This window comes from Triticum urartu, chromosome 2 (assembly GCF_003073215.2).
Source record: "Triticum urartu cultivar G1812 chromosome 2, Tu2.1, whole genome shotgun sequence".
NCBI lineage: Eukaryota > Viridiplantae > Streptophyta > Magnoliopsida > Poales > Poaceae > Triticum > Triticum urartu.
Window position 1 is genome coordinate 517,396,697 of NC_053023.1, and position 13,430 is coordinate 517,410,126.

The window sequence follows — 13,430 nt, forward strand, 5'->3', positions numbered from 1 at the left end:
TCAAGAGGACCCGAACCTGGGTAAACACCGTGTCCCTTGCCCCCTGTTACCATCGATCCTTAGACGCACAGTTTGGGACCCCGTACCCGAGATCTGTCGGTTTTGACACCGACATTGGTGCTTTCATTGAGAGTTCCTCTGTAGCGTCAACTGAAGGACTGATGGCTCGCCTTGTCATCAATGACAGTATCACTTCTGAAGGAGCCCCAATTCTAGGGTAAACCCTCCGGCTCCGCGAGTTCATTGTGGGTGCCCGTCCGGCCATTAAGCCAAAGGTAAACCCCCAAGTAGCCGAAAATCCCCTTCGTATCAGCCCCGAATATTCCGACAAGATGGATCCGGCAGATCTATTGTCTTTAAACGAGCTGCTAGATCGCATCACCGCCCTAGGGGTCTCAAGTGACTATGATCGGATCGGGCTTAAACCCGACCAGAGAGAAATTAAATCTCCGCCGATCACCCATCCGGTAGCGGTTGTGGAGGAACAGGCTGACAATAACTCCTCTCCTACATTGAGAACCAACTATTTTCAGATTTCTGAACTCGAAGAGCCGGATACCCGCCCTCGAGAGGACACTCCTTGTCCTCCGAACACAAGATTGGACGTTAAGCCTGAGAATTCCCTGGACACTCCGGAGCCAGGGCCGGTAACCTCGAAAATTCTTCAAACTCCGGATTCCACGATGGGTCGGGGTGCGAATTCGAGCCCGCCCACCCAACACAAGCAATATTCTCCAAGCAACTCCGGCCCTCCGTACATATGCAACCTAATGTATGTGCGGCATCAGCCCCGGGAAACAGTCCATCACTTCTGGGCTAGATTCCTCCTTGTCAAAAACAAGATAAAAGACTACTGCGATGACGACACAATTTCAGTATTTCGCAACAACTGCAAGGACGAGGGGATCCTTAATGCCCTCAATCGACGTCGTGTCTTGCACTTCGCGGATTTGGCATGCCTAGTACAGAAGTACTGCGCAATGGAAAGCGCCTGGAAAACTCAGACAGCCCGCTGGGAACCTCAGGCCTTTAAGCCATCTCCTGGACGGGCAAAAAGGGCGAACCCTCACGGGGCACCTAATCATCATGCCGTGGACAAGAAATTCAAGCCCTTTACGGGCCATAGAACTGTCTTTGAAGAATGGCTCGATAGGCCCTGTCAAATACACATGATGCCGAACACCAAACCAACGCATACCCTACGGGCATGTTGGATACTCCGGCACGTGGCCAAGAGCGGCGAGGGTATCCTCACCAACATTACACCAGAAAGGTACTCTTCGGAACACGAACCCAAAGTACTCATAGTCTTCAAGACCTTCTCATCAAATGACCGGCACAAACGGGCGCTCCGTGACCTTGCCGAAGTCTGCCATGTAGCAGCAATAAACCCTTGGAATGATACGGCAATTACTTTGAATTCTGATGACGAACCAAGATCCCGCTCAGTCCGAGCACCAGCCGCTCTAGTCCTCAACCCAATTGTGGATGGTTTTTGGCTCACTAAAGTGCTAATGGATGGTGCGAGTGGACTGAACCTCATCTATGAGGACACGCTCAATAAAATGCAAATGGACAGAAGTCGAATTGAGCAGAGCAATACATCCTTCAGGGGAATCATTCCCAGCAGAAAAGCAAGATGCTTGGGGAAAATTAAGATGGATGTGGTATTCGGCACACCAGAAAACTATATGTCCGAAGAGATAATCTTCCAGGTGGCTCCTTTTAACAGCGGATATCATGCCCTGTTAGGGCGAGATGCATTCACACGCTTTCAAGCTATACCTCATTATGGGTATATGAAACTCAAAATGCCCGGGCCCAATGGTGTTATCACTATCAGCAGTGATCCGGACATAGCACTCCACACCAAAAATAAAACCACATCCCTGGCCCTTGAGGCATTGTCTGAAGCCCCAGCGGCTGAGGAACTCAGCGCACTATGTTCCAAAGTGGATAGGGATGACATAATTCTTGACAAAAGGCCCAAATTCATCTCTTTCAAGCCAACGCACGAAATAGTCAAATTTCAAGTCCATCTGATGGATCCCAAGAAAACAACTTCCATTGGGGCACAACTGGACCCGACGGTCCACGCGGCATTACGCGCGTTCTTGCGTGAGAATTGGGACATCTTCACCTGGCACCCCTCAAATATGCCAGGAATCCCACGCACCCTGGCCGAACATATTCTCAATATACTGAAGGGATACAAGCCGGTCAAGCAAACGCTCCGGCGATTTTCCGAACCCAAACGACAGGCTATGGGGCAGGAGCTAGCCAAACTACTCGAAGTCGAGTTTATCAGAGAGATCAAACATCTGGACTGGCTAGCAAACCTGGTTATGGTACCAAAGAAGGATAAATCCTGGCGCCTGTGTGTCGATTTTAAAGACCTTAACAAGGCCTTCCCTAAGGACCCCTTCCCACTACCTCGCATCAACCAGATCATCAATGCAACCGCGGGACATGATTCACTGTGTTTCCTCGACGCATACTCTAGATACCATCAAATAAAGATGAAGGAATCCGACCAAGCCACAACGGCATTCATCACCCCGTATGGGCCTTTCTGCTTCAACACTATGCCTTTCGGGCTCCAAAATGCCAGCGCCACTTACCAACGCATGATTCAAACGTGCCTGGAAAAACAAATTGGCAAGACTATGGAGGCATATGTAGAGGACGTAGTCATCAAAACCAAGCATGTTGACTCATTGGTGGATCACTTACGCCTCACATTTGACAACCTCCGAACATATGAAATAAGGCTCAATCCGGAACAGTGCGTTTTCGGCGTTCCCGCTGGCAAATTACTCTGGTTTATTGTCTCCAATAGGGGAATCGAAGCAAACCCAGCCAAAATTCAAGCCTTGTCACAATTGGAAATACCAACCGACCTCAAGCAGGTCCAAAAACTAGCCGGGTGCGTGGCAGCCTCAAGTACAATAATCGCTTGAATCGAGTGGGAGTTGATCTTCCAGATGAAATAGTGATTATTCTCTGAAGTCATTACCACCAAGCTGCTTGAGCTTCGTGATGAACTATAATATATCAGGGACATATATGATGATCCTTGAGATATTCATGATGTTTGACACCACAAAAGTAGAAATCAAGAAGGAGCATCAATTGTTGATGGTTAGTGAAACCACTAGTTTCAAGAAGGGCAAGGGCAAAAAGGGATGCTTCATGAAACGGCAAATCAGCTGCTGCTCTAGTGAAGAAACCCAAAGCTGAACCCAAACCCGAGACTCAGTGCTTCTGTAGTAAGGGGAACAGCCACTGGAGCAGAATTACCCTAGATACTTGGTAGATGAGAAGGCTGGCAAGGTCGGTAGAAGTATATTGGATATACATTATGTTAATGTGTACTTTACTAGTACTCCTAGTAGCACCAGGGTATTAGATACCGGTTCGGTTGCTAAGTGTTAGTAACTCGAAATAAAAGCTACGGAATAAACGGAGACTAGCTAAAGGTGAGATGACGATATGTGTTGGAAGTATTTCCAAGGTTGATCAAATATCGTACGCTCCCTCTACCATCAAGATTGGTGTTTGCGTTGAGCATAGACATGATTGGATTATGTCTATCGCAATACGGTTATTCATTTAAGGAGATTAATGGTTACTCTGTTTATTTGAATAATACCTTCAATGGTCTTACACCTAAAATGAATGGTTTATTGAATCTCGATCATAGTGATACACAGGTTCATGCCAAAAGATAGTAATGATAGTACCACCTACTTGTGGCACTGCCACGTAAGTCATATCGGTATAAAATGCATGAAGAAGCTCCATGTTGATGGATCTTTGGGCTCACTTGTTTTGAAAGGTTTGAGACATGCGAACCATGTCTATTGGTGTATATGCATGAAAAAACTCCATGCAAATGGACCGTTTGGACTCACTTGATTTTGAATCACTTGAGACTTGCAAATCATACCACATGGGCAAGATGACTGAAAGCCTCGTTTTCAGTAAAATGGAACTAGAAAGAAACTTGTTGGAAGTAATACATTTTGATGTGTGCAATCCAATGAGTGCTGAGGCATGTAGTGGATATCGTTATGTTCTTACTTCACAGATGATTTGAGTAGATGTTGAGTATATTTACTTGATGAATCACGAGTCTAAATTATTGAAAGGTTCAAGTAATTTCAGGGTGAAGTTGAAAGATCGTCGTGACAAAAGGATAAAAGATCTATGATATGATCATAGAGATGAATATCTGAATTACGAGTTTGGCACAGAATTAAGACATTGTGGAAATTGTTTCACAACTAATACATCCTGGAACACCATAGTGTGATGGTGTGTCCGAACATCATAACTGCACCCTATTGGATATGATGCATACCATGATGTCTCTTATCGAATTACCACAATAGTTTATGGGTTAGGCATTAGAGACAACCACATTCACTTTAAAAGGGGCACCACGTAATTCCGATGAGATGACACCATATGAACTATGGTTTAGAGAAACCTAAGCTGTCATTTCTTAAAAGTTTGGGGCTGCGACGCTTATGTGGAAAAGTTTCAGGCTGATAAGGTCGAACCCAAAGCGGATAAATGCATCTTCATAGGACACCCAAAACAGTTGGGTATACCTCCTGTCTCAGATCCGAAAGCAATAAGGGATTGTTTCTAGAATCGGGTCCTTTCTCGAGGAAAAGTTTCTCTCGAAAGAATTGAGTGGGAGGATGGTGGAGACTTGATGAGGTTATTGAACCGTCTCTTCAACTAGTGTGTGGCAAGGCACAGGAAGTTGTTCCTGTGGCACCTACACCAATTGAAGTGGAAGCTTATGATAGTGATCATGAAACTTCAAATCAAGTCACTACCAAACCTCGTGGGATGACAAGGATGTGTACTACTTCAGAGTGGTACGTAATCCTGTCTTGGAAGTCATGTTGCTAGACAACAATGAACCTACGAGCTATGGAGAAGCGATGGTGGGCCCGGATTCCGATAAATGGCTCGAGGCCATAAAATCCGAGAGAGGATCCATGTATGAAAACAAAGTGTAGACTTTGGCAGAACAGCTCGATGGTCGTAAGGCTGTTGAGTGCAGATGAATTTTAAAAGGAAGACGGACAATGATGGTAAATGACACCATTAAGAAAGCTCGACTTGTCGTTAAGAAGTTTCCGACAAGTTCAAGGAGTTGACTATGGTGAGACTTTCTCACTCATAGCGATGCTAAGAGTCTGTTGAAATTATATTAGCGATTACTGCATTATTTATGAAATCTTGCAGATAGGATGTCAAAACATTGTTTCCTCGACGATTTTCTTGAGGAAAGGTTGTATGTGATACAACCGAAAGGTTTTGTCAATCCTGAAAGATGCTAATAAGTATGCAAAGCTCCAGCAATCCTTCTAAGGACTGGAGTAAGCATCTCGGAGTTGGAATGTACGCTTTGATGAGATGATCAAAGATTTTGGGTTTATAAAAAGTTTATGTGAAACTTGTATTTCCAAAGAAGTGAGTGGGAGCACTATAGAATTTTTGATAAATATATGTTGACATATTGTTGATCAGAAATGACGTAGAATTTCTAGAAAGCATATAGGGTTATTTGGAAAGTGTTTTTCAATGGAAGCCTGGATTAAGCTACTTGAACATTGAGCATCAAGATCTATAAGGATAGATCAAAACGCTTAATGGTACTTTCAAATGAGCACATACCTTGACATGATCTTGAAGGTGTTCAAGATGGATCAGTCAAAGAAGGAGTTCTTGCCTGAGTTGTAAGGTATGAAGTTAAGACTTAAAGCTCGACCACGGCAGAATAGAGAGAAAGGACGAAGGTCGTCCCCTATGCTTAAGACATAGGCTCTATAGTATGCTATGCTATGTACCGCACCTGAAATGTGCCTTGCCATGAGTCATTCAAGGGGTACAAGAGTGATCTAAGAATGGATCACAGGACAGCGGTCAAAGTTATCCTTAGTAACTAGTGGACTAAGGAATTTTCTCGATTATGGAGGTGGTAAAAGAGTTCGTCGTAAAGGGTTACGCCGATGCAAACTTTGACACTAATCCAGATTATTCTGAGTAGTGAACTGGATTCGTATAGTAGAACAGTTATTTGGAATAGCTCCAAATGTAGCGTAGTAGTTGCATCTACAAGATGACATAAGAAATTTGCGGAGTACATACGGATCTAAAAGATTCAGACCCGTTGACTATAACATCTCTCACAAGAATAACATGATCAAACCCAGAACTCATCGAGTGTTAATCACATGGTAATGTGAACTAGATTATTGACTCTAGTAAACTCTTGGGTGTTAGTCACATGGGGATGTGACCTTGAGTGTTAATCACATATCGATGTGAACTGGATTATTGACTCTAGTGCAAGTGGGAGACTGTTGGAAATATGCCCTAGAGGCAATAATAAAAGCATTATTATTATATTTCCTTGTTCATGATAATTGTCTTTTATTCATGCTATAATTGTGTTATCCGGAAATCATAATACATGTGTGAATAATAGACACCAACATGACCCTAGTAAGCCTCTAGTTGACTAGCTCGTTGATCAACAGATAGTCATGGTTTCCTGACTATGGACATTGGATGTCATTGATAACGGGATCACATCATTAGCAGAATGATGTGATGGACAAGACCCAATCCTAAACATAGCATAAGATCGTATAGTTCGTTTGCTAGAGTTTTCCAATGTCAAGTATCTTTTCCTTAGACCATGAGATCGTGTAACTCCCGGATACCGTAGGAGTGCTTTGGGTGTACCAAACGTCACAACGTAACTGGGTGACTATAAAGGTATACTACGGGTATCTCTAAAAGTGTCTGTTGGGTTGACACGGATCAAGACTGGGATTTGTCACTCCGTATGACGGAGAGGTATCACTGGGCCCACTCGGTGATGATCATCATAATGAGCTCAAAGTGACCAAGTGTCTGGTCACGGGATCATGCATTATGGTACGAGTAAAGTGGCTTGCCGGTAACGAGATTGAACGAGGTATTGGGATACCGCCGATCGGATCTCGGGCAAGTAACATATCGATTGACAAAGGGAATTGTATACGGGGTTGCTTGAATCCTCGACATTGTGGTTCATCCGATGAGATCATCGAGGAGCATGTGGGAGCCAACATGGGTATCCAGATCCCGCAGTTGGTTATTGACCGAAGAGCGATCTCGGTCATGTCTACATGTCTCCCGAACCCGTAGGGTCTACACACTTAAGGTTCGATGACGCTGGGGTTGTAGGGATATGTATATGCAGTAACCCGAATGTTGTTCGGAGTCCCGGATGAGATCCCGGACATCACGAGGAGTTCCGGAATGGTTCGGAGGTAAAGAATTATATATAGGAAGTGCTATTTCGGCCATCGGGACAAGTTTCGGGGTCACCGGTATTGTACCGGGACCACCGGAAGGGTCCCGGGGGTCCATCGGGTGGGGCCACCTGCCCCGGGGGGCCACATGGGCTGTAGGGGGTGCGCCTTGGCCTACATGGGCCAAGGGCACCAGCCCCAAGAGGCCCATGCGCCAAGAGATAAAAAAAGAGGAAGAGTCCTCAAAGGGGAAGGCACCCCTAGGTGCCTTGGGGAGGAGGGATTCCTCCCTTGGCCGCTGCCCCCTAGGAGATTGCATCTCCTAGGGCCGGCGCCCCCTCCTAGGCTTCCTATATATAGTGGGGGAAGGAGGGCCTCTCACCCCATGCCTTTGGTGCCTCCCTCTCCCTCTCCAACACATCCTCCTCCTCCATAGTGCTTGGCGAAGCCCTGCCAGAGTACTGCAGCTCCACCACCACCACGCCGTCGTGCTGCTGTTGGAGCCATCTTCCTCAACCTCTCCTTCCCCCTTGCTGGATCAAGAAGAAGGATACGTTACGCTGACCGTACGTGTGTTGAACGCGGAGGTGCCGTCCGTTCGGCGCTAGGATCTTCGGTGATTTGGATCACGTCGAGTACGCCTTCCTCATCCCCGTTCTTTGAACGCTTCCGCGCGTGATCTACAAAGGTATGTAGATGCAGTCCGATCACTCGTTGCTATATGAACTCCTAGATGGATCTTGGTGAAACCGTAGGAAAATTTTTGTTTTCTGCAACGTTCCCCAACAATCATGCCGCAACCCGAGCCCTTGTAAGTAAAGCCTTCCACACGGGTTTCTTTTGGCCCACAGCCCGGGCAGATGCACAAGACCTCATGCAGCGCTGCGTTGGATGCCAGCTTTTTGCCAACCAAATCCATATGCCACCTACTGCCCTCCGAACAATCCCCATTACTTGGCCCTTTGCGGTCTAGGGGCTCGATATGGTAGGACCTCTTAAAGGGGGAAGCCATAAGAAGAAATACTTGTTGGTAATGGTCGACAAGTTCACTAAGCGGATAGAAGCCAAACCAGTTAAAATGGCTGAAGCCGGACCGGTGATAGACTTCATATCTGGCGTTGTACACCATTACGGTGTCCTGCACAGTATTATTACTGACAACGGATCTAACTTTACAGCCGACGAGGTGAAAACTTGGTGTGCCAACTTGGGCATCAAGCTTGATTATGCCTCCGTATACCACCCTCAGACAAACGGTCAGGTCGAATGGGCTAACAGCATGATAATGAGCGGCATCAAACCCAGACTAGTGCGATCTCTGAAAGAATCAGACAAACATTGGGTCGAGGAACTCGATTCTGTACTCTGGGGGCTGCGGACCACGCCCAATCGCGCGACCGGATATACACACTTTTTCATGGTGTACGGTGCGGAGGAAGTCTTGCCTTGCGACATTATTCATGACTCACCTCGAGTGCGCATGTATGAAGAGAGAGAAGCCGAGCTCGATCGGCAGGACGACCTGAATGGCCTGGAGGAGGAGCGCGATGTCGCGAAGGCCCGTTCCACATTGTATCAACAGCAGGCTTGGCGATACCAAAGCAGAGAAGTACGGGCAAAGACCTACAATATCGGTGAACTAGTTTTACGCCTACCAGAAAAGAAAAAGGACAAGCTCAAGCCCAAATGGGAGGATCCCTTCATTATAGATGAAGTTCTCACTGGAGGAGCCTATCGTCTTCGCAATGCTTCAGATAATCGCTTGTAGCCAAACCCATGGAATGCCGCAAGACTTCGAAGATTCTACGCCTAAGTCCGCACATATACCTTTTTTCTCGTTCTGTCTTTTCTTCTTTTTACAGTTTTCCCTTTTTGCCTCGTTTATATACGACTGTTAGTTAGTGTTCGGATAAACCCTACACCTGAAGGGTAGACACACTCAAATGTACTTACCCCACAATACCTAGGGGCTTCTTTTTACAAGAAGCTTATTCTTGTTATTATTTTTCGAGCATCAAGCTCACCGTATATATGTGTCATCTATCCATATATGTCTTTTCTTCACCATTATATGCACCTTTGCAACTTAGGTTTTTGCCAAGCTGGGTTGCCTGGCTCTTGTGCTTATGCCCTACGTTCTCATTTGTTCGGCTAGGGCATAAAGGGAGCACCTCTGTGATTGTTACAGCCGGGTCATCCGGACATGTACCTCAGACAGGTGAAGACGAAAGCTAGCGTTCTTAAGGGGATGATTGGTCGGTGAGTAAAAGACGAACTGCCCTCGTGGCACTACAAAACCCCAGAGTATAAATGCGAACTGTGATTTTTCAGCATCACAACTTCGATATGCATAAAGAACCACATACTAGCCTAGGGAAAGGAACCCTTAATGGAACTATTCTCTCTGGAAGATGTTTCTTACAATCAAATGTAATATAACATAACTCCCCGAATACAACTTGTCTGTTCAAGCAACGATGACTGGACTGCCTGGTTTCCGAACATACTTTGGTGTTTACCTATGGTATAGTATTCGGAAACACTCCTAAACCTAGGGTTTTCGGAGGTCGAAGCAGAAAGTCTGCCATGACAATCGTTTTACAAATTCGGCTAGAGACAAGTTTTTTGACAAAAGTACATTGCTACTTAGACTCAAAAACTTCTTCTTCCTCTAGACCCTCTAACAGGCTGTCTAGTTTACAATCTTGTTGGGAGAACTTGGCAGCCACCTTCACTTGGTCGTACACCAGGCTGGCCAGAATTTCCTGTCCATCGGATCCTCGAGGTCCGACCCGGACCATATGATTGGGATCAAGTCCGGTGTACCGTGTTTTTACCATGGCCCAGGCTTCCCGAGCACCTTCTCAGCATGCCGATATCTTCCATAGCCCAAAACAGCGCCCAGCCCCCTTGAATAAATTCACGAGGTCCTCCATACCTCTTAGAGGAGAATCGGCTGGCCATAAAGCCTTAGCAATGCTTCTCATTTCCTTCCGCGCTTGTTCATGCACCTTGGACAGCTCTTGTAGCAGGTCACCTTGAAATCCGGACACCTCTTCTTTGGGCCGCCCAGTCAACACACCTACAGCCATAAAACTTGTTAGTATTCGCATCAGCGAACTATGCGACAATAAGTTAAAAGGCATAATGTATGCCGTCTCTCAGCTTTTTGTTCTCCTCCAAGGCGTATGCTAATTGGGCTCACACATCTTTTAGCTCTTCGCCGAGCTAGGTGTTGGCGTCCTGCAGCTTGTTCTTCTCGTCCCTGGTCCGTGTCAATACACATTGACCAGCGGCCTCTTGCCTTTTGGCATGTTCTTTGTCCGCCTGCGCGGCCTTTAGTTTCTTTTCGAGCTGCGTCGCCGATCCTGCCATTGTAAAATGAAACTGTGCTCATTTGCATACACATGACCGGCACATGATTATTTTTTCGGACAGAAGGGAACATTACCTATCGGTGCCTCCTTGGACTTCTCCAGTTTGGCAGTAGCAGCAGTCAGCTGCGTCTGACACTGCTCCAGCTCCCGAGATAGCATGTTGTTCTTCTCCGTGAGTACATGATTACACATTGATCCTTAAAATCAGTTGCTTCAACTGTTTTCAAGTCTCGGGGGATACTGGTATATAGCTATTAAACCTACACGAAATGATCTTACTCGCATATCCTTTGAAAGCTGGCGAGTGGCCCCAGCAAGCCCATCTCGAGCAGCTCGGATGTACGCGTCCGCCAAACTAAAGGCATTAAATGCCTCTCCAGTAAAGGTAGCATCGCGCATGGCGGCCCTCCGGCGCCAATGGTTCATGGCACTCTCCACCTCAGAGTTGGTGACGGATACATTATCCGAATCGTCGGAGAGAGGACAGTCCGGCATGGCACCCGTATCGACTCCAGCCCTGGAGGCAGGGTCCGGGTCGGATTGATGGACGTGTGTCCGGCGAGGTCTCCGGATATAGTTCGGTGAGTGCTCTTCCTGAAATATGGGGGAGGAGAAAAACGTCACAGTTCGGTATGTTTGCCACAAGGCGTATCAAAAGCCGTACCTTTTTTGTGAAGGATGGAGCTTGGAAGAATCGTCGTCCACCTTTCTTTTTGAAGATCCACTTTGTGTCGGCATACCCTTTTCAAGGGACGATCCCGATGCGGCATGGCGAGACGAACGCCACCCCTTTGAAGCACGAGACAGTGCAGCGGGTGAGGCACAATGGGAGGACTCTTTTGAAAGAGATGCTCCCTAGGCACTTACATGGGAAGACAGAAGAAGGCCGGGGTAATCGGCTTCGATCGCCACTTCTGTGTCGTCATAGCTCGCCTGATAAAAGACCCCCTCCTTGAGCTCCATGGATATATCCGTATCCTCCTCGAATCCGGGATCCAGGTCCCAATTATGGTCCTCCGGCTGCGGAGCGGGGCTATAGATCTCCGCAGTAGCTTTTCTCCATTCTTGGTAAAAATGGTCGGGTTAAGATTGAGTAATTACGACTCAGGAAGAAGATTAAGTGAGGTTTTGGATTGAAAGCTTACCCATCTAGGGGGGTTGTACATGGAAAAGCCATCTCGGGACTTGAGGCGAGTGAATTCTTGTTTCTCCCGTTTATGAAGATCAGCCAACATGGCGGCCAGGGTGGTGAAGTTATCCGGACCCTTGCGCCCATAGCGGGATGTATCATCCTCCCCATTGTAGTTCCACATGGGGAGTCCTCTGGATTGGAGTGGTTGGACACCGCGCATTATTGAAATCGCCATGACTTCAATTATGGACAGACCGGACTGGGTGAGTACCTTTATCTTGTCCATTAACTTCTTAACTTCCGCACTATCCTCCTCCTAGAGGCTCCGGGGACGCCAGCTGTGGCATTTCTTTAATGGGCTATTGGAAAATCCAGGTAGGCCACATCGGATTGGGTCCGAAAGAACGACGTCTTCAATAGAGAACCACTCCGAGGGCCACTCCTCGGATGACTTCTTCGGACTGCCGAATAGGTATCTGCTACCTCTTGAGCACTGCGTTGGTTTTCCCTTGAAGAGGAAAGGGTGATGCAGCAAAGTAGCATAAGTATTTCCCTCAGTTTTTGAGAACCAAGGTATCAATCGAGTAGGAGGCCACGCACGAGTCCCTCGCACCTACAAAACCAAATAAAATCCTCGCAACCAACGCAATAAAGGGGTTGTCAATCCCTTCATGGTCACTTACGAAAGTGAGATCTGATAGATATGATAAGACAATATTTTTGGTATTTTTATGATAAAGATGCAAAGTAAATAAAGCGAAATAAAAATGGCACCAGAAATAGCTTGTAACGGGAGATTAATATGATGGAAAATAGACCCGGGGGGCCATAGGTTTCACTAGTGGCTTCTCTTGAGAGCATAAGTATTATGGTGGGTAAACAAATTACTGTTGAGCAATTGACAGAATTGAGCATAGTTATGAGAATATGTAGGTATGATCAGGTATATAGGCATCACGTTCGAGACAAGTAGACCGACTCCTGCCTGCATCTACTACTATTACTCCACACATCGACCGCTATCCAGCATGCATCTAGAGTATTAAGTTCAAAAGAATAGAGTAACGCTTTAAGTAAGATGACATGATGTAGAGGGATAAACTCATGCAATATGATATAAAACCCATCTTGTTATCCTCGATGGCAACAATACAATACGTGCCTTGCTGCCCCTACTGTCACTGGGAAAGGACACCGCAAGATTGAACCCAAAGCTAAGCACTTCTCCCATTGCAAGAAAGATCAATCTAGTAGGCCAAACTAAACTGATAATTCGAAGAGACTTGCAAAGATAACCAATCATACATAAAAGAATTCAAAGAAGATTCAAATATTGTTCATAGATAAACTTGATCATAAACCCACAATTCATCGGTCTTAACAAACACACCGCAAAAGAAGATTACATTGAATAGATCTCCACGAAAATCGTGGAGAACTTTGTATTGAGATCCAAAAAGAGAGAAGAAGCCATCTAGCTAATAACTATGGACCCGAAAGTCTGAGGTAAACTACTCACACATCATCGGAGAGGCTATGGTGTTGATGTAGAAGCCCTCCGTGATCGATGCCCCCTCCGGCGGAGCTCTGGAAAAG